Source organism: Meriones unguiculatus, chromosome 4, assembly GCF_030254825.1.
Source record: "Meriones unguiculatus strain TT.TT164.6M chromosome 4, Bangor_MerUng_6.1, whole genome shotgun sequence".
NCBI classification, from domain to species: Eukaryota; Metazoa; Chordata; class Mammalia; order Rodentia; family Muridae; genus Meriones; species Meriones unguiculatus.
In genome coordinates, this window is record NC_083352.1 from 121,674,433 (window position 1) to 121,699,798 (window position 25,366).

Here is a 25,366-nt window from a genome sequence, read left to right on the forward strand (position 1 = left end):
TGCCTGCTGGGGGCTTGCTGCTCCATCTCTCCCCACCCTCACCCACGCATCACTCCTAAATGACCTTCCAGCCTCTAGGCTTTTGCATTGGCTGTTCCCTCCTGAGAGGCTGATCATGGTCAGCTCCCAACCTCACCCATCCATCGGCGTTGTACCCAGGTGAAAAGAAGTGCTCCTCTTTAGTTGGGCTGACAGAGCCCTCCCTCACCACCTAGGTTCAAAACCCAGCTCCAGCCCTTCCTTACTGTGTGGCCCTGGCAGTTTCTCGACCTCTCTGTGCCTGTTTCCTCTCCGATATAATCAGAACACAAGCAGCCTACTTCGAGAGAACGAAGTAAGCTCCTATCTGTGGAGCTGAGAATAGAGCCCAGAGCCCAGTGAGCATGCTCCCTGTCTGCTGCCATCAGAGCAGCGACAACTGTGTGCTGGCCACCTACGAGGCACTACACTCGAGCTCAGCATGGCCACTGAGCACAGCAGGGAGGCTGTAACCTCACCAGCAAACTGTACCAGGAGAGGGAGGGGGCCGCTGGCAGGAAGCCCACTGTTCCAATGGGCTTCGGGTAGATTACAGATTTGTGGCTATGCAGAAGTATATACACTGAACAGGAGACACTGGAGATCTACTTTAGCATGATGCAAAGGAGAGCAAGGGAGGTGGTCAGGACCGGGGGCTCTACGATGGCTCTTGGATACAGAAAGAAGATGGCTGCATTGCTTAGTGAACCATGCCTGAGTACCCCAGTACTCAGTATCCAAGTACCCCAAACAGACAGCCAACTGCTCTCACCAGCATGCTCTTCCAGCCCACAGCCCAGCCTGGGCACTGGGCATGTGGCACTGCTCCTCAGGTCTTTGCCTCCCTCCTTCTGACTCCAGTTCCCAGCCCATTGCTGTTGCTCTCAGGGCCTTTGCACTGGCAGTCCCTCCCTAGATTCTATTCTTGAGCGTTGTAAGCCCACCCCACTCCCAGGGCCAGTCAGTCTTCCGGTGTAAGCATCTTCCCAGCTGCCCCATACAGTAGCAACCCATCCATCTCCCAGATGGCATATCAAGCCCCGTGCCCATCTTATGTAGGGCCCACAGCACTGGCTCCCTCTAACAGACCATGCACATGGATCCCTTGTGTGCTGGTTTTCTGTTTGCCCTGCCGGTCAGCAAACACTGCAAAGGCAGGGGTTGTGTCCAGCTGGTTCTCTGATGTAGCTCTAGCCTCCAGAGTATTGTCCAGCACATAGAAGTGCCCAGAGTACATGTTTGGATAGATGGATGGATGGATGGATGGATGGATGGATGGATGGACAGATAGGAAAATGTATTGTAGAGGGATGGGTGAAATGACAGACAGGTAAGTGAATGGGTAGATCTATACATGGATGGAGGACACCACTGAGGAACAGGCAGTTGGGTGATTAGGTAAGTAGGTGGATGGACGGATGAAAGATGGCTGGGTGTCCGCTAGATGAGTGGATGCAGAGGTAGGTGGAAAGTGGGTGGATGGGCAGTTCGGTTGGGCCCCACCTAGAGCCTCCCAGGAAGAGGCAGCCTAGACCACAAGTCTATCCATACACAGGGGTTAAGCCCCATCGCCTGCTCTCCCTGGAACCTGTCAACTGCATGAGTTCCCAGCGGAGACTCTGACCACCCAACTTACACAGGCAATGTAAAATATAAAGCAACTCCAGTCCCCAAGCCCCACCCAGCACAGGCCTGGGCCAGGAACTGGGTGGGAGGTGGGGGAGGGCCTTTGCCAAGTGAGTAAGGAGTGAGCCAGGGGTAAGAGGGGGGTGGATCCAAGAGCCACAGCCGTCAGAACATGCCTGGTCCTGCATTCTCAGTAGAAGCATGCATGCTGGGGGCTGTCAAGCCTCAAACCGGCTCTGCCAGGGCCACTGGGCAGAGTGCCTGCAGGCTCCAGCTGGCCCCGGCAAAGGTGGAGGGAGGGAGGGGTGTTTTTGGACCTAGGGCCCTCAGCCTGGGAAGATACAAAGTAAGCAAGGGGGAAATGAGGCTCACAGCACAACGCCAGTAGAGCCAGACCCGACCCTGTTGCTCTCTTCAGGACCTCAGCCCCTGACCTGTGCCTTGGAGAACAAGATCCCTTCCCACTCAGCTGTGTCCAAAGTGTCCACCTGCAGCTCTCGGCCTTCAGCGCCCAAGGCCAGCCAGGAATGCAAGCTAACACAAACCTGTAACTTACAAGACTCTCCCCCTCCCCGCCCCCCTTTTGTTTTGGTTTTGTAATTTAATCAAGAGTCCTTGGAGCATGAACCGTATAGATGACAATGTTATGTTGCAATGTCAAGAGGCTGGAAACCCCAGTGGGAGAGGGTAAGGCCAGGAAGTGAGTGGAGCCTGAGCAGGGCAGGGTGAGCGGGCCCTGGGGCTAGGCAGCAAGTGACCTGGTTCAGAACGCTGACCTTTTCTGCTAGGCTAGGAGGCCCTCTGCAAACCGTGTTGCCCTTCTGGGCTGTTGTTTCCCCACGTGGAGAGAGACTTTGGCTCTGATTCCAGGAACCCTCGACCCCAAGGTGCTGATATATCAAATAGAAATGCCAGCCCTGCCCTGAGCTCAGCTGTGAAGGGGCAGGCCCTCACACCCAGACACCTGCCATGACCACGGCTCCCCAGAAGCACCAGGAGGCAAAGGAAACTGAGGCTCAGCTCGCACAGCAGGTTTGGAGTCAGGCTTTCCCCATCCCAGGGGCATACAGAGCAGTCTCCATTTCCCAAGACAGAAACGGGTATGCTTTAAAGTTGCTGGCTGGGATTTGGAGGCCAGGTTCTCCATAACGCTGGCCTTGCGAGCCCAAACCCAGCCCCGCCCCATGTGTGATCCTTGCCATGGAGAAGACATGCTCAACCTCAGTTTTCCGACTGACCGTCAGTAGCCTGGTTCCAAACTTTGTCAGTCAGCTCCAAACATTCCCTGAATGCACTTCGCTTCCTTCTCTCATGCATCACCAAACTGGAGCAGAGATGCCAATCTGAATCCTTCAGCTCTTGACCTCCTCACAGGCCTCACCCCCTACACAGAAAGCCCTGAGTCCTTACTAGTCACTACACCAGCCCTACCTGATAGCCAATCCAAGGCAAATGAAAGTATATAAAGGCAGGTTTGTTGAAGGCAGCTCTTGGTTGGATCCACTGGTCCCAAAGGAATGGCGCCAGGGAAGTTGCCATATGGAGGGAGACAGAACAGGGGGAGGAGGCAGATAGAGAGGAGAGGAGGAAGAGTCGGAACCAAAATGTTTGCATTATATAGGGAAGAGCCTCTGAGGGAAGAGGAAACCCAGGCCCTGAGCTGTAAAATTCAGGGTAGAGGGCCAGGTATGCCAGCCAGGTACCGTAACAAGGAGAGCCTGAGGAATGCTGGGAGAACCTGGGAGCCAGGTCCGATTTGGTATGTTAAATAGGCATCTCAGCCGCGTGTCCTGGGTCTGAAACCCAACACTACCCTTCCCCTCATTTCCCTCTACTGTACAGGCCAATAGCGCCACCTTCCCTAGAAACATCACGCTCCTGCCTCAGGATCCTAGCCCATGCTGCTTCTGCCTCAGGGCCTTTGCACAGGTCATTTTCTTTGCCCAGAGTTCTACTCCACCCCTAACTCCATAACTACATGACTCAATCCCTCACTTTCTCGTCACTCCTGTCACCCACTCCAATAGGCATTTCAATGGAAGCACCCCAGCCAACCCTACTCTCTTAAACTCACTTCAAAAGCGACCTTTTCAGGGGACTTAAGGGTTCCTCAACCCTGCCTAAGGGCCTCCACTTCTCTTTCCTGGCCTGAGCCTTCACTCTGATGTCAGCAATCTCTGGATGAATACAGGGCCGCCTCTATTCACTCACAGCTGATACTTGCTTGTAAGTGTTGTATTAAACCTAGCACATAGCCAGGACAGTTGAACACATTCCAGATGGAGCAGACAGACAGGCCAAAAAGCACCGGTCCAGTAAGGGGAAGGTGCCTGGGGTGGAGGGATGGAAGGAAGATGGACGAATGGGAAGATGAATGGGTTAATGAAAGATGAACAGCAGTAGAAAGGACACCCATAGGAGGCTCCAGATTTACCAGGGATGCGTAGGCCCTTGAGAAGTGGTCAAAACGGAGAATAAACACTGAGCTCCCCGGCCAGAGCAGCCAGGCTTTGCAACTCACTGGGTTCCCACCCTTGGCCTCAGAAAGCTCCTTCTCCCAGGGGATGAAGGATAGACAGCCCTACTCCCCAGGGAGGGGGCTCCCAGGCTCCATCTGTCTCCCCACAAAGGGGCTTTGTCCTTGGAGCTAAGAGCCCAGGGTGCCCGGAAGCTGCCCCTTGGCAGCCCAGCAAGGCTGTGGCTCTGGGCCAGGGTCTCCCAGAACTGTGTAACACTGGACACAACCCTTCAGAGGATAGCCCCCATTTCTGTGGGGGGGGGGTGAAGAAACTGAGACCCAGGAAGGCAAAGTCACTTAACCAAGCTCTCCCAGCTGGAATCAACGTGAGGCTTCAAAGCCAGGCCTGTTGGGTCCCACAGTCGATAGCTCTCAGACCCTGGGAGGCTCACCCAAAAGGAAGGAGGCAGGGATCTGGACCAGAGCCCACACCAGGTGTCCGTGGAACCCACCACAGGATCCCCCCATTTCCTGAGGGGCAGTGTGACCAAGAGATGCTGTAACAGGGAACTGTGGCAACCCTTCCTGGCCCCCACCCCGGCTCTTGTTATTCCCAAACACAGCCACTCGGCAGGGCTTCCGGGGCCACTGCAGCAAGGCCACACCGCCTGAGCCAGGCATGACCCACAAAAGTGGATACACCCATCTTCCTTGGGGACCTCCCACCTCATAAAGCTGTATGTAAACACCTCGGCATGTGCTCCAGGGTGTCCACAGAGGGTATTGGGTCCAACCCCAGCTCCCAGTACTCAAAAGGAGCACACACTGTATCATGAGGCCCTGCTCAGGCTCCTCCTCAGAAGGCCAGCCTCCGTCCTCTACCCAGTCAAGGGCCTTGAACCCCAGCCCTGCTTCATCCTCCTCTGTCCTCAACCACCTATACCCACGCTGCTCCCATCACTCTAAGACGACAGTCTGAGTGTGCAGGATGCACCAGGGCTCCTTCTCAGCACCTATACATGACCCATAGCTCCACAGACCCATGCATGCACACGCCCACACACACACACACTCCCGGCTGCACATCTGCACGCACGCCTTACTCCCGGGGACCTTCTGCTTAGCATGCTCTCACCCTTCTCTTTCTCATGATCTCTTGTGCACCCTTTAAGGCCTGGGTGTCCTTCCAGGAAGCCCCCTTGGCGTTGTGAGAAGGTCACCATTCCTGTGGCACTGAGCTCACAATAGAGCAACCATCAGGGTCTGTAACTGGCTCCCCCAGAGCATTGCTTCCAGAGGGTCCCGGTGTCCCCAAGCCTGGTCAGGTTGTCCTGTCCTCCAAGTGCATCTTCCCTCAGAGCCCTAGAGCAGCCTCCTGTGGCCCACCCTCTCCCCATCAGGTGTGCTCCCCATCACTGGCTCAGACACCATCAGCTGCCACTCATGGACTGTACAGGGAGATCAGGGTAGAGGGCCAAGCAATCCTAAAGGTAGCCAAGGCCTGTTCTGACCACGATGCCATGGATCTAAGGTGTGGGCGGAGTGGGTGGAGGGGGAGCTGCCTGCAAATGGCCAACTGGTAACCAAACCCACGTTGCTTCTAAAACTAGGGCACAGAATTGAAATGGGAACAGCAGAATTGTCCCCAAATAGAACAGTGGCTCATCTGGTTCCGGGCCTTGGGAACACCTGGAGGGGGGGTAGGGCGCAGGAGGCAAATCCTGCAGCGAGGACCCATTCAAGACCCCGTGGATCCCAGGCTGACCCAGGCAAGTCTTTGATCACATCATCCTCTGCAGGAACAATGTCCCCTTCCTGCCCTACGACCTCGACCACTGCGGGAAAACTTCCTAGAGGCCTAAGATATTTAGGGAGAAGGAACTTGTCATCTTCTGGACAACCCAAGGAAAAACTGCTGCCTCCTTATGTGGGTGAAGGACAAGCCATTTACCTGGGCATCTGGCAGAGGCAGGAAGAACAGGGCCAGCTTTCGGCCTCCCTCGGGGATTAGGTACAGCTCAGAAGTCCACAGAGCACAGCAGAGCCACCTGGGCAGTACAGGAGCCCCACCCTGCTTAGGGTGGCTGGTGGAGGAGCCACCTCAGTGAGATGAGGAATGAGGAACTGTGTCTCCTGCCACATCTTCCAGCTGTCTGAGTGGGTTTCCTCAGAAGGGTGAGAAGGTGGGCTTGACCCGCCATCCATTGAATCCTTAAAAGAAACCTCCCAGCTTTGCCCCTTCAGTGTTATGTGACCCTAGGCAAGTCACTTTACCTCTCTGATCCGTTCAGGCACTCACAGAGGAAGACAGACTCAAGACTCAGGAGAATGGGGGTGTCTTAGTTACCCAAGCAGGAAGAGTACCCAGCAGCCCAACCTTTGGCTCATCCAGTTTCCTCATCCATCAAATGAAAAGTGATCGTTGGATTCTGTTTCCCTCACAGCCCAGCTAGGGTACACAGGTAACCACACACAAGTGCTTCGTAAACTATAAAGTTCTGTACCCCAAGGAGTGATAACTGCCACACATCCCCTTAGAGGCAGAGAAAACCAGCCTAGAGGCAGGACTTGCCAGCTACAGACAGAGCTAGAGCCTTGAAAGATGGCAGAGAGACAGTAGATGAGGCTCAGGGGAGAGCCAGCAGGTGAGGGGAGAGCCAGAGCTACTTTAGCTACCGGGAGGCTTTGAGCAGCAGTGGGGACCTAGCGCAGTGTGGATCCAACTCTCAGAAAGCTGAGGCAGGAGGATCACTGCTGCCAGTCTGGGCTATGAGTTCCAGGTGAACCTCGGCTATACAGCAAGACCTTGTGTCACACACACACACACACACAAAATAAGAGAATTTGGGACCCTCACAGGAGTGGAGGTTCTGTGTCCACAAAGGCAACCAGGAAACCAGCCAATGGCTCAGAGCGCCAGCGGGGCAACCCACAACGGAGACACAATAGAGAAGAGAGGCTGGGGCTGAGGAAGCCGCTCTGTCCCAACTAGCAACATCTCCAGGAGCTGTGCAGAGCGGGACCTTCTCTGAGCCTCTGCTTGCCACCACCAGAAACAAGGAAAGCGTAGCTTGTACCCAGGCTGTGTGGACCCGCATGCGAAGCACCCACTCCCCGGATGGCAGATGCCTCATGAGGAGGGCCCCACAGAGTAAAGGGGTCTTGGGCACTGCAGGTCATGGGATAGATGACATGTGATCAGGTTCTAGGAAGAGAGGCCAGAGCTGTCTTGGAGTAGGTAGATGGAACTGACAGGCTCCAATCAATACAATCCCTCCTAGACACACAGGACACGACAACCACAAACCAAGGTGGCCAGTGCCAGCCCCGGGGGTTCCCAGATCAATTCGCCTTTCTGCCTCACCACAGTCACCTTCCTTCACAGCCTCAAAACACCCTGAGTAGGCCCTATGCCCAAGCACCAGACATACACTAGTATGCCTGACAGAGCTATACTAGAGCTGCACAGACCTGGGAAACTGAGGCACAGAGCAGTAAGTTTCCCCACAATCAAATGCAGCAAAAAAGGCAGCCATGCTAAGAGTCAAACCCAAAGCCAATTGCCTTCCTAGGCCTCACTGCTCCCAGGAGGCCATGCACCTGGACCAATACCCACCAGCCACAGTTACACACCCAGGAAGTCAGGGAAGCCATATTGTGCCGAAAAAAGATGTTAGCCACTTAGGGGACACTCAACAGAAACCAGATATCCAGTCACCCAAATGCCAGAAGTCCAGGCTCATACCTCATAGCCACAGCCCTTAGCTTCCCAGAGCCCCTGCTCATCCTCCACAAAAAAGGAATGAAGTTCCACCCACTCAGGACAGGGAACAGATGCAGTGGGCCACCCTGCTGTGGTCCAGCTCTAGAGAACATGATGGGTGGATACCGACATTAGATAAAGGCGAGTGGAGGCCACCAGTTGGACAGGGTGGCTGGAGAGTTGCTATCAGGCCCCAACAGGACCACCATGCTTCCTGGTGCCACTCCAACCTTGCTTCCAACCCCCAGTGTCAGATTCGGTTGTACTGTATGCAACAGGCCCAAGGGTACCTAAAGACCCATGTCTATTATCACCAATAGCTGGCAGACACCCTCTACCCGTCCCAGACCTCCCCTGCCCTACGCAACTCCTGGGTATTTGAAAACCCTGTCTCGGGTTTTCAAAGAAGGAAAAAGCACCATGATGAGGTCACCAGAACAGGAAGAAACAAACCACAGTCTTTCAATTTCTTTTCCATTCCAGCTTCTCCTTTCTAGAACACGTCTGAGAAGTCCCAGGGGGAAGTCACCTGCCCAAAGTCCCATAGCAAGAAAGTGGAGAGATAGGGGCTCTGGCTTCCTATTCTGGGAGTCTACCTAATTGCCTAGCCCTCTGATTGGGCCACCTGGCAGTGCTGTGGTCACAAGCAGGCTGACTGGTGGGAACAGTCCTACATCAAAAAAAGACATTAGCATTTTCTTCCTAGCTTGGCCAACTTGCCCTGGGTCTTTCTCCTTCATGCCCCCCACAGTGAAGAGAGACAGTCTGGATAGATCAGGAATGACAAACTCATAGCACACAGACAATGCCTGCTAAGCTTCTGTCCAGAGCAGACATTACTAATCTATCACAGCACTGTTTCCCATGAAGCCAACACTGGACCTCAGAATGGGTCTTGACACAGAACTTCAGCTGGTGAAATCTGAGTCAGGACTTCTTGTCCTAGCCAGAGAAGGGAAAATATATATAATCTACAGTGAACGTCAGTAGATTAAGCTACTGGAATTGCCACAGCAAAGCAGTTGTGATTTTACACTGGGCTTACCAGCCGAATGAGGCCTTGAACAACAGGTTTTCCTCTCTAAGAGCAGCGAGGCAGAGCTAGCTCCAGTGAGGGCTTGTGGAAGCCCAGCCTCTCCTTGGTCCCATCAGCTGCAAGTCAACTTTATAGCTTCAGCCTTGTGTCATGGGGCAAGGGCCAACTTGCTAGAGGAGGCAAGACCTCAGCCCCTGTCTGGCTCTGCCCTGATCACATCTATTAAGTCCTGAAAGTGTTAGGTACCCCATGTCCATCCTCCTGGGACATCCAGGGAGCCACGAATCACTGCCCCATTTCATGGATGAAGAAACTGAGGCCCCTCAAAGGTGATGACCTCTCCCCAGAAGGCCAGAGAGGTTTTCTCCACAGACATAAGGGACGCTTAGGAGGCATGAGGGGCCATGAAGTCTGAAGGGCCACAGAGGGGCAGGAGGACCTCAAACTGAGACTGTGGTTCACAGTGGGGTCCCCACACAGGGCCCCTGCAGGGCTCTGAGACTCCAGTAGCATCGAGTTCTAAATGTGGAGTTCAGAGTCCTGCAGCCCATCCCTGGCTGTCACCTGGGAAAGCCTAGAAAAGGGCCTTTTCTTTCTAGGTCTTACAGTTTACATCCAGGAAACCAGATCATCTTCTGCCACAGAGAGGGCAGGGCTCACGGTCACCCAGCACACTGGAGGCCTTCACTATCAACATCCTCTTCTAGACAAGCCCTGCCCAAACTGGGACCTTCAGACCCAGGTGTGTGCCAACACACAGCTGAGGCCATGGCCACACAGATGGCAAGGCTGAGCCCAGAGATACCAACGGACTGCCTATGCCACACACGGCAAACAGCAAATCCCACTCTCTGCGCAATAGCAAATGCCAGACACAGGGCCTTCTCTTAACCCTTAATGGAAACAGAGAGATGCTTGATTCTCATTCTTTATGAAGAAACCAAGTCTCAGAAAGACTCAATGAAGGGCCCAAAAACGTACAGCAAATGGGACAGTCAGCAGGCAGAACTTGAACCCAGGCCTATGGGACACACAAGTGTGATCTCCAGTTTCCTGGCTGAACATCCCTGCTCTCCAGCTCACTCCCAAGCTGCCCCAGACCCTGCACTGCGCTTCCTGATCCCTGGCTCTCACTGCCCCTGGCGTTCTGGATTGAACTCCTACTGTACCTTCAAAACCTATCCTCATACTCCTCTTCCTCCTCTTGAGACCTAATCAGGCCCCCAAAGAGTATGGGAGTCCAGACTTATTCCATTAGCTCTGTGCCTTGGCCTCCTTAACCTGGTTCATACGGGGGACACCCATCAGCTCCCTGTGTAAAAATGGAGGCCAGGGTCCTCCTCAAGGCTCCTGGGGGCCCTCACAGGGACCAGCCCTACTGATAGCAGGCCCTGTTGGACCACCTCTCTCATAGCTCTCCCCTTGTTTCTCCACAACAGTCATACACTCCCCCACCTCAGGGCCTTTGCACACACACCTCCCTCTTCTGGGCACACCTTCCCCCAGCTACATGCCCAGGCACCTCCTACAGTCTTCCTTCAAGAGTCCTCTGTTCTCCAGACCTTGCCTCTATCACAGCCATGATTATATACTCATTTATCTGGTCACTTGCTTGCTACTTGGCCTGTCCTCCATACTCCAGTTTGTAGGAGCCAAGGACCTGCTCACAGTTTCCCAGCAAGTCCCCAGGCAGATGACCTTCTGAGGAGAGAGGAAGAACACTGGCCCCGCAGCATTCTTGGCTGGCTGGCCACTGCTTCCCCCAGCTCAAGCCCCTCCCCCAGGAAGCTGTCTGCTCCTCCTACCACAAAGCTGCTCAACAAAGTTCCCAGGCCCTAGTGCATAGTAAGTGCTCAATGCACAATCAAAGTCATTGGACCACAGGGACAGCAAGGACAAAAATCAATTAACCGTACCCTCCCCTACATCCTGGGCCTTAGAGGATAGAAACACACCCCATCCCCATCAGACGGCAATCAGGGAAGTAGCCCAAGTGGGAGCCAGCCTAGGTGCTGAGGGCTGGCAGAGGTTGGGGGAAAGGGACACAACAAGAGACAGGAGAAGATGGGGTGGGAGGCACAGGGTTGTCCTAAGGCTGGAAGAACAAGGATGAACATGGGGGGGTGCTCCCAGCACTCATTCTCAGTGTGTACCCCAGGACGTAGTCAGGAGGTCCGCTGAGAGGTGACACACCGTTTAGTCATTTCCCCTTGTGGAAAGGCTACCTCACTGGGACACACCCCCATCGCCAGGAGGGCCTTATGACTCTGCCAGGTGGAGGGAGCCTTTTCCAACAACGCCTGTACCGGACCCCAAACTACACAGCCTCCACTGTCACCGCAGGCTGAAGGCGGCCAGACAGCTCCTCGGAAGTCTACGGAAGTCTACGCTCCAGTAGACTGAGCTAGCCCCAGGAGGAGTTCAGCGGCAACAGCTCTGGTCATTTTCGCTCCATATTCTTTACTGATTTCTCTGTCCGCCCTGTGGTGCTGTGTCTAGCACCGGGGCCTTGGATGTGCTAAGCCAGTGTTCCACCACTGAGTTCCCTCACAACCCCAGTGATCCATCCTGCCTGTCAGGACGGAAGCCAAAGGGAACCCAGGGCTGACTATATTCACACAGCTGTGAGCCGCTCAAGAATGCTCTGCTATTTCTTTCCGGAGGGATTCTAGGACACCCTTGGAGGCACAGACTTAACCCATTCTTCAGTAGGCTGTGCCTCGGACACCCCAGACATCTTGTGCAGGCTCCAGGGTGGGACCCCTTCATTGAGCCCCACATATATGCCAGGCCCTGAGCTGCCTGCCCAAGTGCAGGAAGCAGTCACCTGAGGGCCGCTAGTGTGAAGAGTTCAAGGGGCAGGCCCTGGCTCAGATCACTCGGGAAAACAAGAAGCCTGGAGGCCTGGGACTCCACAAGGCTGGGAAGAGAGCCTCATCCCCACTGCCTTGCCCACCTTGGTGACTGAATCTGACCTCCACCCAGGTGAACCTGCCACCACCACTGCCTTAACGGGCAGTCTGTGAGGCCGGGTAGACCTTGTTCAGGGGCCCATAAATCTCATCCGCCTCTTTCCACTTTTCTAATCTGAATGCCCCGGAGGCTTAAGGGATACCCGGGCTGAGTCCCCTCTGTCCACTCCCACCCTTCAACCAACCCAGCCATCCTGGCCAGGCCCACCTAGCACTGAGGAGGGCCTTGACTCAGAGAGCAAAGGCAGTTGTCCCCAAGACACACAGCACGACAAGTGTGGTCCTATTGGGGGCACACACTCACCTCCGGTACCTGCCCGGCGGACAAGTGGACCTGGTGGCTGCAGTGAAACCCCAAAACTTTTGCCAACTTCTCAGCCAACCGGTCGCTGGGCCTGCTCAGGGGCGAGGCTGGGGGCTGGGGGCCCCAAGACAGGGTGGCCCAATTCCTTCCAGGCCAGCAACACCAGGCCCTACCCGAGGCCCCAGCGAGACCTAAGGTGGTCGTTCGGCCCGCCAGGCGCCCCTTCCCCACCGCCCACCCCACCCCCACCGCCCACTCGGGGCCGGGGGGGGCACCAGGCCCGGCAGCCGCGATCGCCGGCAGCGCCAATCGGCCGGGTTTTCAAATGTGGCCTAGCCGAGCCGGGGACTCTGCGGCCGAGGGTCCCCGCGCTCCGGTGGCCCCCAGCTCCCCGCCCGGCCTCCCCCGCGCATCCCAACAAAAGGCCGCGGCGGGCAGGTCGAGGGCCGCGGCGGGGAGTGGGCAGGGCGGGTGCCCGCAGCAGGGCGCGGGGCCGGCGGGGCGGGGGCGCTCACCTGCGCGGCGGCCGCGGGCTCCAGACGCGCCCGGGCGGACCCCAGCGGGGCGCGCGGCGCTGGCGGGCGGCGGCCTGGCCGCTCCGGCGGGGCGGCCGGGTGGATTCCGGGCCGGGAGAGACAGACCGAGAGAAAGGGAGGAGGCGGCGGCGGCGGTGGCGGCGGCGGCGAGGGGGAGGGAGCTCGCGGGAGGAGGGGCCGCGGCCGCAGCGAGCCGGAGAAAGGAGGAAGCGCGGACCCGGGCCCCGCCGGCGACCCGGGGGACCTGCTGCGCTCGCCCGGCCCGCGCCTCCCTCTCCCAGCCCCCTCCCCGCAGCTCCGCCCGCGGGGATGCCCTCCACGCCACGCGCCCGCCTCGGCCGCGGACGGCCAGGTCAGGGTTCCCACCCTGGCTACCTGAGCTACGCACGGGCGGCTGGCACTATCCACCAGACGCGGAAACTGAGGCAACTGGCCTCACCAGCCGCGATCTGAAGTGTCTTCAGCCGGAGGCTGGGGCTGGAGGGACAGGGACAGAGTGAGGGGGAGAGGGAGCGTTATTAAACCGTATCAGGAGGTGAAACAGTGGCTCACTATGTGGTCCGGGCTGGCCTTGAAGTTGCAGTTGAGGGAGCCTCCAGCCTCTGCCTATGGAGGGAGGGACCGCAAGCATGAGGCCAAGCCTGAATTCGCTTTCAGTGCATAAGGATGTATCCGTTGGGCAGTGTGCAGGTAGCTGGCCACTGAGGACAGCAGGACCAGCCAAGACAGGAAGTAGAGAAGGAAAGTGGGGCAAGAGGGGCGGGATGTGGCTTCAGGCTGAGCTCAGAGACCACCCCACTACCACCAGTCCCTGCCCAGGTTCTAGGGCTGCCCGGTGCGGTGGGAGGACACCTTTGACTCCTCCCTTGCACTCTGGAAAGATGGTTCTGACCAGCTATCAATCACCAATCTGCCACTGTGGCTCCTTCCTTGAAAGTGCTCCCATCTCACAGATGGGAAACTGACACCCAACCAGGCCAATATGGCAGCAGGCCCGGGCTCCTGATAGAGATCCCTACCGAAAGGTAGGTCCCTAGTCTCCTAGAACGTAAGAGCCTCGAGCCTCAGGGTGCAATCTGTCTCCCAGGAGGCCAGGAAGGAGCAAGGCTTTGAGTCGGACTGATCTGAGTTCACATCTAGGCCAGGTGCCTCAGGGCGTGTTCGGTCCATTAGCTTCCTGTTCCGGCCCCCTCTATTGTGAAGTTGGAGTGGACAAGATTGGAGATCTGAAAGCTGCACTGATTGATGAGTCTAAGTGTGGCCAAGGCAACCCACTGAGGCCAGAAGAGAGAAGGAGGAGGAAGAACAGGCAAACTAGCCACTCCTGTTTGCAAGGCTGCTTAAAGATTAACGGCGGTTTCCCAGGACTCCCCTGGGCAGGCCCTGGCTGGAGGAGCAGGTTTCTCCGCCCTCCTCCACGCCTAAGACTTGTCTAAAGGCCTTTACTGGCCACACTAGGCTTGGGGGAGGGTAGATTCTCTTCCTGTGAGGTGCTGGGGCGGGCTCTCAGCGATTCCAAGAACCTACTGAGTGTTGCCCTTCCCGGTGCCATATTCCTTGATGTCAGATTGGTCACCTGTAGTCAGCCTCAGAGGAAGTGCGTTGTTCTCGGAAATGGGGAAAATCTGACAAATCACACCTTAGCTTTTTCTTCCAGAGAGCTGGTTGTTAAATACTTGCCAGCATATGGCTACAGCCATACAAAAGTTCAACAGAGAGGTCCGGGCGTTTCTAGAACTAAGACGATAGAAAGCTTCAAATCACAAGCTTTGGACCCACAGGCTTAGGTTAAAGCCTCAACTGTACCACCTTGCAAACATACGAATGACCTAGAGCATGCTATTTTTCTGAGCGTCCGTAGGCCAATACCCTGCAAATGGGTAAGGGCAGCCCATCCTCAGAAGGCTCCCATGAGGATGCAGAGAGGCAAGGTAGGTTTGCACACAGGAATTCTCACAGCCCTCCGTGGAGACGGGTGTTGGATCTTCTGCCTACACCGCCTCACTCTAGCTTAGAGGGCAGAGTGACAGCTGAGGTTCTCATAGGAAATGGCCGGCATGATGGCTCTTTATCTGTAACCATCCCTCTGGGCCTCAGACTGTAACCCCCACCAGCTTCCCCACCCTCCCAGGCCTTCAAGATCCTGGGTAAGGGCCATGTCCTCCAGGACATGCTTCTAGACACGCCCCTGGTAGAGGCACAACCCAAGTCCATTCTGGGTGTGTCCGCACCCTGAGGGCAGGAACCATGGCCTGGCCTATGCCCAGCAGAGAGTGGTTACTGGCCAGTGGAAAACACACTGACATGGAATCCACAGACAAGTGCCAACTCTTATCACTGACTGTGACCCTCCTTCTTTGGACCTTGGTTTATTCATCAGTCACACGGGAGCGCCCATCCCTCCACGTTTGAAGATTATGGTGGGAGAGTTGATGGTCTGGCCTGGCAGATAAATGACTGTGTACATTATTTTGTCAATAAAACAGCAACTTGCCGCTTCCTTCATGTCTGCATGTCATTATTATGAAACATACGGGGCCAGACTTAGATCATTAGCAAGGGTTGTCCCCCAGCAGAAATCACTAACACATGGTCCGTGCATCCGCCCCCCCCCCCCACACACACACAGAGAAGTCTCTGTCTGTAGCCCATACCGGCCTCATTCAAACTTTTGACAGTCCTCCTGTCTTAGTCTTCCAAAAGCAGAGACACAGGCAGGAGCCATCTTGCCCAGCCCCAGCAGACGCTACCTGTGTGGACATTGTCAAAAAGGACAGCACACCCAGAAGTGGAGGATGGATGAGTGAGTGGGTCAGAGCTCCTGCTGTCCACCCGTGGGGATCTGAGTCTGGATCTCGGGCCAACCATGGCCACACGTGCACAGAACCCCAGAGGTGGAGGGCAGAGACAGTGAATCCTGGGAGCTCTAGCCCCAAAAAGTGAGGTTCCATTTCCTTGACAGACCCCGCCTCAAGGGAATAAGTCGAAGAACAATCAAGGAAGACACCAAGACACCGGACAGCCTGCTCTGGCCCCCACATATGAATACATGTACACTCACCCACACATATGTGTTTCCACGTATGCACCCACAACACAGACACACTGGTTCCCCCTTCTCTCTAGAGGTAAACACCTGAAGGCAGAATGCTGAATTGAAACACTGTCGATGCTGGCCCAGCGCACGTGGCCGGGGACTCAAGGGTCAAGGTTGTCTCTGTCACGGGATCAGGGGCAATCCCCATCCTCACTAGGAGCCCTGGTGGCCCCAGTCTGTGGTGGCTAATCTGCAGAGCCCAGGCTGAGCCTAGCTCATCTTCCAAGCAGTGACTGGGAAACTGGACTCATCCCAGTCAGCCACCATAGCCTGCGTGGCCTCTGTGACTCTTCCACTTAAAGCCACGAGGCTGGACTCTACGGGATAAGGTGGAGGGGCAGGCAGGCAGCCTCCAAGCTCCGGGCCCCAGCCTGGGGCTGTTAGATGAGGTTGGTCTTTCCTCGCCTGGTCCAAGACTCTACAGTTTGCAGAGAGCTGTCCAGATTGGCCCCCGCCGGGTCTCCTTGCCTGTATGTCAAGCCTGCTTTCTGCTGTGTCTCGTTCCAGCCCTGGGCCTTTGCAAGGCCTGGTATCTACTGGAGTGCCCCCACCCCCACACCGCAGACCTCCCTCTCTTCCACTGGTACTCACCACCGAGCTTTTAGTAGATGCCAGGGTCTACATCAGGGGTTGGGTCTGGGACTATAGCAGTGAGTAAGCCAGGCCTACTGAGGGAGTCTGAAGAGCCCAGGGTAAGGAGCAGGGCAAGCGCAGGGGGCTAAGGGGATGTGGTGGGGCTAGCCCAGCATGCACGCAGGCTGAAGAGTGGGTGACCAGGTGACAGCAGCGCAGGGCAAAGGCGCAGGCAGAGGGGCGTGTGGGGGACTGGGGCTGCACACACTCTCACAGCCGGAACTATTAGTGGGATGGTGCTAGCTGGTGTAGGAGGTAAGGGTGTGACTGAGGTGAGCCTGGAGTGGGTCCCAGGGATCCCTGGGCCTTTCCTGTGACTCACGGAGAAGCCAAGACCAGCAAGTGTAAAGGTCTCTTAGCTTTGCTTTCCGCCCAATAGAAGGGGGAGCCCATAGAGGGTGGTGAAGAGAGAAGTAGAGAAACGTAGAAGGGACCAATATAAGGCAAGCAGGAGGCAGTGGGAACTTCATGCTGATGGCAGGCAGGCCCGGAGGACAGGAACACAGGTGAGGCAAATGCCTGGGCTTCTCGGTGTGCACACACACTCCCAAGAACGTGATCAAGGTCTGTGTTGTAGGAAATGAAGCCAACTTCCCGGGAGCCAGAAAATGGCCAGAGTCACGAACACCAATTATTGAGAGGCTGGGCACCAGGAAGCATGGAGGACCAGCAGGTCCCTTCTCTATCTACTCACTGACCAGAGAGGAAGTGGGGGTAAACACCGAGCCCAAAGCAGATGGGAATCTCATCTGTCTGCCTTGCTACACAGGAAGCTGAGACCAAAGACTCCCAATCCATACCTGCCTCGGCTCCAATGATAAGATCAGCCTGGGCAACTTAGTGAGGGCCCTGTCTCAAAATGAAAGGCAGAAAATGACTGAGATATAGCCCAGTGTTGTTTTACATTCCTGAGGATCCCCAGCACCGGAGGGGGGGGATTAGACCGGCTCGTGGGAAAGTAGGGAGATGCTCCATCTCACCAGGCCCTCAGGAACGCCAAGTACCAAGAAACTCAATTGCTTATCGTATCACTCCCCTCAGGCCCTCGCAGAAGCCCAGAGAGGGTCAGACAGCTCCCCAAGGTCATCCGGAGCAGAGGGGAGGAGACCCCCAACCCAGGCCTCCTTCCTCCAGAATGTCTGTGAAGAAACATGAAAGCCATCAGGCCCTTGGTTCTCCGCCCCTCCCACCCCCCACCCCCAACCAGGCCTGACAGGAGGGCAGAGGGCAGGCCGGAAGTCTGCACCAAGATCAGAGATTTCCACCCCCCCTCAAGTGAGAGCAGCTTAGAAACCTGCTGAGCGAAAGGGCCATGGGGGTGGGGGATAGGGGATTCCGGGTGGGGGTGGGGAGATAATTACAAAGACAATGCACTCACTGATAGTGCCTACGTGTGGAGCCTCAGAACAGCTCTTTGTTCTTCACCAGGAGAGGGGAAATACTGTCTTTCCCTGGATGAGCAGAGAGCTCAGAGCAGTAACCTGACCGGTGACACAGTGAGGACGTGCGGAAGTCAGGCATCCCTAACAGACAGGTTAGGGCCCAGGCGCCTCAGAGGCCTCCTGCTGGGAGACTCTGGGCTTCCCTCCTTTCACACCTAAAGCAGAAGGCCAGCCTGGGGCAGCCGTCCCTCAGGCCTGAGTCTGCACCTCTTCAGCGTCTCTCTGCTTTCCCCAGGACGCTGCACCGGGAAATGGAATGCAGCAATGTTTGTCTGAGTGCTCAAAAGAAAAATGCTACCCTTCCAGTGAGGGAGAGGTGCCAGATCCTGGCCCCTGTGTGTCCCAAGGAGAGCCGTGAGGGTAACTAACTGAACAGGGGGCATACCTTCCTGAGGTCAGATGACCAACGTCAGTGTTACAATACCCAGTCACCTTGAAAACTTGTGTTCCTGGCATAGTGACCTTGGAACGGCGTGTTTTAAGGATTTAAAAATCTTGAGCAAAAGAGGAGACAGATTCCACAGCACAGTCCATCACTGAGGGAAGTCGGGGCGGGAACATGGAGGCAGAAGAGCCCTTGAAGGGGATGCACCCGGGTAGACTGGGCCAATAAGATCAGTCACTATGAAAATGCACCACGGGCTTGTTTGTCACCTCTCCCAAAATGACTCCAGACTTGTGTCAAGCTGACATAGAACTAGCCAGCGAAAACTGTCTCTACACGTTCTTTCTAAAGCTGGGGAACCTGAGGGCTGGAGAACAGTGGCTCACCCAAGATCCTGTGAAGTTCATACTAGACTCTAGACTAGAACTCAGACTCGGTGTCACAAGAACTTACTGACTGCCTGCTGTATACAAGAGACCTGTTAGTATACAGGCAATTCCACTGGTTGCTCTCAGGGACCCAGCAGCTGCTCACATCATCACCTGCCACCACCAGGTGGGTTTTGGGCCTAAAAAGGCCCCCAGCTGCCCCAGATCCTCCCCCACCGCGCCTTCTGCCCTGTCTCTCTGTCCTCCTATCTCTCTGCCTTCTCCCATGCCTCTCTCTCTCTGGTCCCTCTCTTTGCCTATCTGTCTGCTTGTCTGCCTTTATCTCTCCCCATGTCTCCACTCCTCTTCCCTCTCCCTATTAAATCTCTTACACCAGATCTGTTCCATGACGTAATTTCTCAGGGGTACACCGTGGCACGGCCCGCTCGAATTTTTATCCTATCAAGACCAGCCTGGGGCCTCATGATAGGGAAGGCAGTGTGGAGGGTCTGAACCAAGTCTCCAAGGCTATAGGCCTGCCTTTTGGGGATTTCCAAGCACGAAATCAGAAACACGGAACAGCGGGTTCAGTGTCCTGGAGGCCCGGCCTCCACAATGGCATATCACGTGACTTTCAGAGCTCCATGTTGCTGGGCAAAAGGCTCAAGACAGAAGGTGATTGTGGCATCACTCTGAACAATGCTGTGAGAAGCCCTACTGTGAGACACTGAAAGGCCTTACTCATAGTGAGTGCTCAGTGGTCAGTGACTCCTCTAGTGCGTTCTGGGAACTGCAGAGGCTCAGGGGAGGCCCGCTTTTCACTTGACTATGGTAGAGATTCCTAGACAGCCTCCCAGACAAGTGACATTTGAGTAGTGTCCTGTAGAATGGAGAGGAATGTGCCTACTAAGACCTGATAGCTGCAGCCCCAGCTCAACCACAACATGTTTCCCCAAACAAGGGGACACAGCAGGCCACTGTCCCTGGGGTTCTCTGGGACTGGTCTTTAGGGATCTTGGGTTCACCACTGCCTAAGCCAAAGGACAGTATGGCAGAGGTTAGGCTGGGGTTGGGGGTGGCACTGGGCTGAAGAAGCTCAGGGCATATGGTGAAGGGAAGCTGAGCCCTGACCCCTCACCAGCTGAGCCAGAGTACTGCTTCCTCCTTCCGCTCTAGCTCAGGGGTTCTGAGGCTGGGGATAGGGTCCCAGAGGCTCCCAGCCTTTCTCGAGCTACCCTGGCCCACAGCTGGTAGAGCTTCCCACCATCTCATCTCTCTCCCCTCATGCTCATCCTTCCTCCCTTAAAAGTCTGCTGGTAGCTGGCTATAGTGGTGCAGGCCTTTAGTCCCCATGTTCAGAAGGCAGAGGCAGATGGATCTCTGCATTTAAGGTCAGCCTGGTCTACAGAGAAAGTTCCAGGACAGCTATGGCTACACAGAGAAACCCTGTCTCAAACAAAACAAAAATAAACAAACAAAAACAAGTGTGTGTTGGCAGTCCCTCCCACCTCCCACCTTGCTCCTGCTGGTCCAAGGTCACCCTGGGTCCCTCCTGGAGGGCTCCTCCAGGTCTATCCACTCCTCTTGCTTTGTCTCACCCTGTACTGGATTGGGAACAGATGCAGCAGTGGACCAGACTACATCCTGTGTGTGGGGACCTGCAGCCCGTGAACAGGGTAGCCTTAAACAGTTATTGACTCCACCAGAGTACCTATGGAGGTGCCTCTAAAGAGCTGCCCTGTCCAGGGATCCTGGAAGTAAATGTCGGGGCAGGTAAGGAAGACCATCATCCCCTACTCTAACTCACCCCAGTTTAGCCCCATCCCAACCAAGTTCTTCCGTGCAGAAGCCTTAAAGTGCACACATGGGGCTCCGACCTGAGTTTTCCACGAAGTAGGGACCAGCAAGTGGCTGAAAATTGTGGTTAACAGCAGCCTTACAAACCAGGCTTGAATCCTGTCTGACCCTTGCCTGCCCGACCCCAACCAGGATGACAGGAGGGCAGAGGGCACCCTGGCTTCTCTCATTTGCTTGCTGAGGATAATTAGTGGTGATTTTATCATCATCATCATCAACAACAACAACACATTTTATTTTCTTTTATGCATATGAGTGTTTGCCTGCATGCATATATGAGTACCACATGCATGCCTGGTGCCACGGCTCCCCTGGAACTAGAGTTACAGACAGTTATGAGTGGCCATGTGGGTGCTGGGAATTGAACCTGGGTCCCCAGTGCTCTTAACCACTGAGCCATTTCTCCAGTCCAGGGGGTGTGAATGTTGTTTTTTTATAGTAGGATACAGGGTCTTATGTAGCCGAGGTTGGCCTCAGATTCACTGTGTAGCCAAGGATGGCCTTGAACTGCTGATCTTCTCACCTCTACCTCCAGGTGCTGGGGTCACAGGCTCTGTCCCCCCAACACCTGACTAAAAGAACATGATTGAAGAAGCGAATCTCTTTTTGGTTTAAGTGAATTTAAGTTCCTGCACCTTAGAAAATCATGTTATCTGTTAAGCTTCACCTAGGAGCCTGGGTATGCGGCTCACTGGCAGAACACGGTCTACTGTGAACAAGGCCCTAAATGCAATCCCAGAACTGCAAAACTTAATAACAAAAACAAACGTTCCTAGGTGTGGTAGTACACACCTTTACCTCAGCATCCACTGGACAGAGGCGGGGGATCTCTGTGAGTTCTGGGCCAGCCTGGTCTACGGAGTGAAACTCTGCCATAAATAAATAAGTAAATAAACCAATTAATTAATTAATCAATTAATAAATTTCTGGGCACGATTGGTCAGTATGTCCAAACACATGGCCTGCTCACAGTTTGAAAGCCCCAACTTCTTAGGGGCCAAAGTCCTCCAGCATCATCTGGGGTTTGTTTGGCAAACTTGATCTTTCCCCCTTACCTTGATCAGGCCCCTCTGGACACCTTGGAGGGAAATCTAGTTCTACTGTTAATTTTTCTCCAGGTCTGGTTCTGCCTGCTGAGGAAAGGAAATCCTTGGGGAGTGCTCAGTTTTCTTCTGTGATGTTTTAGGACCTGGCTCTACCTCTTCCTCCTGTCCCCAGATACCCTGTCATTGTGCACAAATCCTCAGGGAAGGAGCAGGTTCTGAGTCACGGAATCCTTGGCCTGGGCCTGGAGTGGGAACAAGGACATAGAATCCTTGGCCCCAGGGAAGACCCTGCATGGTGGCTTCTCTGGACCTTAGTCTGATTTCTCTTGAGGGAGAGAGTAGGTAAGCAAGAGGAGAGACCAGCAGGAAGGACCATGAGAGAGGATGACAGTTCAAGAAGAATCAACCCACATGTGTGTGAGACCCTAACCTCATAATAAGAGCACTGGAGAGTCGAAGAGAAAAGGAGACAGCTTGTTTTTACGACTTTACTAGGCTGGCGCATCAGATTAGAGTGGCAGGCACATTGACTGAATGAAAGAACAGTTTATAGACCCTGACACGTGACCCTCGCTCTCCTTTCTCCAACTGAGTAAGCAGGAGGGTACAGTCTAGAGTCCTGGTGGTCCTACCTGGCCCTCCAAAGCTCACGGGTGTCCTTTTTTCTCAACAGACTCTGTGCGTGGGTTCATCTCTGTTTTACATGCAGCTTATTTTAGAGCTTATCAGCCGCATGACCTTGCAGGCAGGTTCGGCTCCCAGTTATTTTTCCCCTAAACTTCTAATTTGGGGATGGGGAGGTATGGAAGGGCATCCTAGCAGAAGCTGAATGGGGTTGGACAGCTAGACAAGCAGGCATTAGCAGGGTCTAGCGTTTTCTGTTCATTTATAGCTTGATGAAAACTGGCCCAAGGAGCCTTTGAAAACGAACCATCAGATTTCACTTTGAAAAATGTAGATTTATTTATTTGATGTGTGTGAGTGTCTTGCCTGGATGTATGTCTATGTAGGACAGGTGTGCCCCACGCCTGGGGAAGCCAGAAGAGGGTGTTACGGCCGATCCCCCGGGATTAGAATTGTGGATGTTTGTGAGCCACCATGTGGGTGCTGGAAACTCAACCAGGGTTTTCTTTAAGGGCAGCAAGTGTTTTTAAGTGCTGAGCGGTCTCTCTGGAGCCCCAGATTTCATTTCTTAGGCCCTCACCTCTGAAACTCTGGAGGAGAGGCAGCTGAGCAGTCAGCCTCCGGCCCCCTCCCTTCGCACTGGCCCCAGCGAGGGATCCTTTTAGCCACCATTTCTGGAACTTGCGCTTGGCACGCCCTCTACTTCAGCCACTCCTCTTGGTCCTCTTCAGAACACCCAGGCAGCCACTGCCCCAGGTCCCCTTCCAGAACCCACTTCTCCACGTTGCCCCAAACCCAGGGCTGGTCAGCCTGGCTCTCCCTTTACCGCTTGTTTCACATTTGGGCTTTCTTCTGCTTCCTCTCTGCTGACCTCTGCTCCCTGGGTAGCTCCTGATGGGTCTTGGATTCTCTCTGGGTCTCCAAAGCTGGATCCCAGCCACATGGATCAGATATGTATCTCTCGAGGAATGAATGGTGACCCATGTGTTGCCCCGGCATGCCAAGAGTGCCAGGGTAGGGGTTGGGGCCTGGTTAGCTTTGGGCCTCAGCACTGCTCAGACCACATCCTGACACAGACCAGACTTGTTGGAACAAGAATCTGACCCTAGATTCCCCCTGGATGGCAGGAGCATTTCCAGGCAAGCTTAGCCCTGCCCCTGAGGCTATGTATCAGAGTGGGAACTCAGCCAGCAACTCCATCCTGGGTCACACCCTGTGTCTCGCCTCACCTTCTCCACAGCCCCTGCCAGCTCCGGGAGGAACTGCAGGGTGGGAATCCCTGAGGAGGCTTGAAGAAGCCCAGATCTGTCTATACTAAACTAGGGACCACAGTTCTAACTATGAGCTCTACATCCAGATATTTGAGTTGGGGTGCCCAGAACCATCAGGGAGCAGCATCTCCAAACCCCAAATTTGAGCCAGGTTATGATCTGTGCTCAACTTTCCATTGCACTCCAATAACCAGGTATTATGAAACCATCCAATAGTTAAATTAGCTCCCTGGCCCGCGAGCTGGCTCTACCTAGCCTTCTCATTCCTGAAGCCGAGGCATCTATGCCTGAAAGCCTATAGGTCAGGTCTCTTTGACTCTGCCAACTCCTCAAACCCTGTGGAGCTCTCTGTCTCAACAGGGGGAATCTGGTCCTCAGGAAAAAGCAGAAGAGGGCTATCCTGGGCAGCTCTAGCTAGGGTCAGGGTCAGTGCTATGCCAGCCAGGGCCTTCTTCCTGCCAGACGCCAGAAACTCCATGTTGGAGGGGACGAAGCACTTCTGGCTGAGGCCTTGGGGGCAGCCTCAGTGTTTAGTGGGGGGCACACTGGCTAACCATGAGGCTTTCTTCTTTCTTGGGGAGGTTGCAGGTTGCTGTTTGAAATGGTGGATGGGGAAGAGGTAGAGAGCTCTGAGGATAGGAGGTCAAGCAGCCTCCTCAGGAGAGCGTAACTTTGGGAAATTTAAAGGATGAGCGCAAGAGCCCACCGGATGATCTGAGGAGGGGTCTTCAGGCAGGGGCCCTTTTGAACTGATCTCTCCAGTGGTGGCAGAGGGAAAACAGTGAGAGATGAAGCTGAAGCCTTGGCTGTAGGAAGGGACAAAGTGCCGAATCCCTGGGGACAGTTAAAGAAGAGGCAGTCTGCGGCCACATGTTTCTGAAAGATCCCAATGGCAGCCAGATGGAGGGGTGGAGGGGGGAGGCGGTTGGAGGCAGGGAGGCCAGCAGAAAGGCTGGGAAGTCCTCCAGGAGTGGGTGACAGTGGCTCATCGGTGGCAGAGGAGGCAGCGAGAGCGGGTGACTCAAGTACATACAGAGGAAGTACTCCCGGTGATTGATGGATCAGGAGTGTGGGCGGTCAAAGAGGGCGACTGGAGACTGATCCCCAGGCTTCGGGGTGAGTGGAGGAAGCTGCTGATTGCTGAGTCCTGGGCAGGAACTCCCTCTTCTTGTAAGGGAAGAAGCAGAGTTGGGTTTGGACCAAATTCTAAAGGTCAAACCTGCTAGCTGCCCATGGGGATGCTGAAAAAATTAATACTGAACACACTGCACCAGGTGCCAAGTGCTTCTTGGGTTTTTGCCCTTAGGGAAAGATGCTACTATTAACTGCACTTAGCTCCGTTTCGCTGCTGAGGATACAGGCTCAGAATGGGAGGCCATGTGTAGCGTGAGAAAGCAGCCAGACGGCGTCCAGGGAGCTCTCCTCTCTAACTGGACTCTGGAGGGAACTGTTAAAAAAGTGCCCGGGCTTCACAGCAGTGGTCTTCTGGAAGCCCAGATGAGGAAAGATATGTCTAATAAGGATCCAGGACACGGGCTGGAGCTGGAGATGCTGGAGAAATAGAAACAGAAGGGTGAAGGGGAAAAGTGGGCTTCATCCTTCTAGGTCCTAGGCTCTTGGCCAAAGCCAAAAGTCTCTCTAGAAGAGCCCTGGTGCCCCTGAGGACTCAGAGAAGAGGAAATCCACAGGCCCATGTGCCCGAATAGCAGAGTGTCCTAGCCACTGAGCTTCAGCCTTCCAGCTCCCTGCTAGCATCGGTACCACCCCACCTCAGGTTTATTGGCTTGTTCCTCCTGGCTTGCCCAGTTAATTTTCTCATACATCCCAAGATCACCTCTCCAGGGGTGGCACCGCCCACGGTGGTCTGGGCCCTCCCACATCAATCATCAACCAAGAAACGATCCCACAGGCCAATCTTACAATGTTTTTG

At 55.0% G+C, this 25,366-nt stretch overlaps 1 protein-coding gene across 7 annotated transcripts in view; it reads right to left on the minus strand.

The window, feature by feature from the left end:
• Positions 1–12,995, minus strand: part of Src (SRC proto-oncogene, non-receptor tyrosine kinase) — a 47,895-nt gene extending 34,900 nt beyond the window's left edge. For 3 of the 7 annotated variants that reach the window (XM_060382928.1, XM_060382926.1, XM_060382929.1), the window contains exon 1: positions 12,693–12,995. The gene's annotated coding sequence lies outside the window, so the exon portion shown is untranslated. Of the gene's footprint in view, positions 1–12,177; positions 12,340–12,692 lie in introns of those variants that run through there. The other 4 variants (XM_060382927.1, XM_060382930.1, XM_021664050.2 and 1 more) reach the window with 3 other exon arrangements.
• Between the last annotated feature and the right edge of the window lie 12,371 nt (positions 12,996–25,366).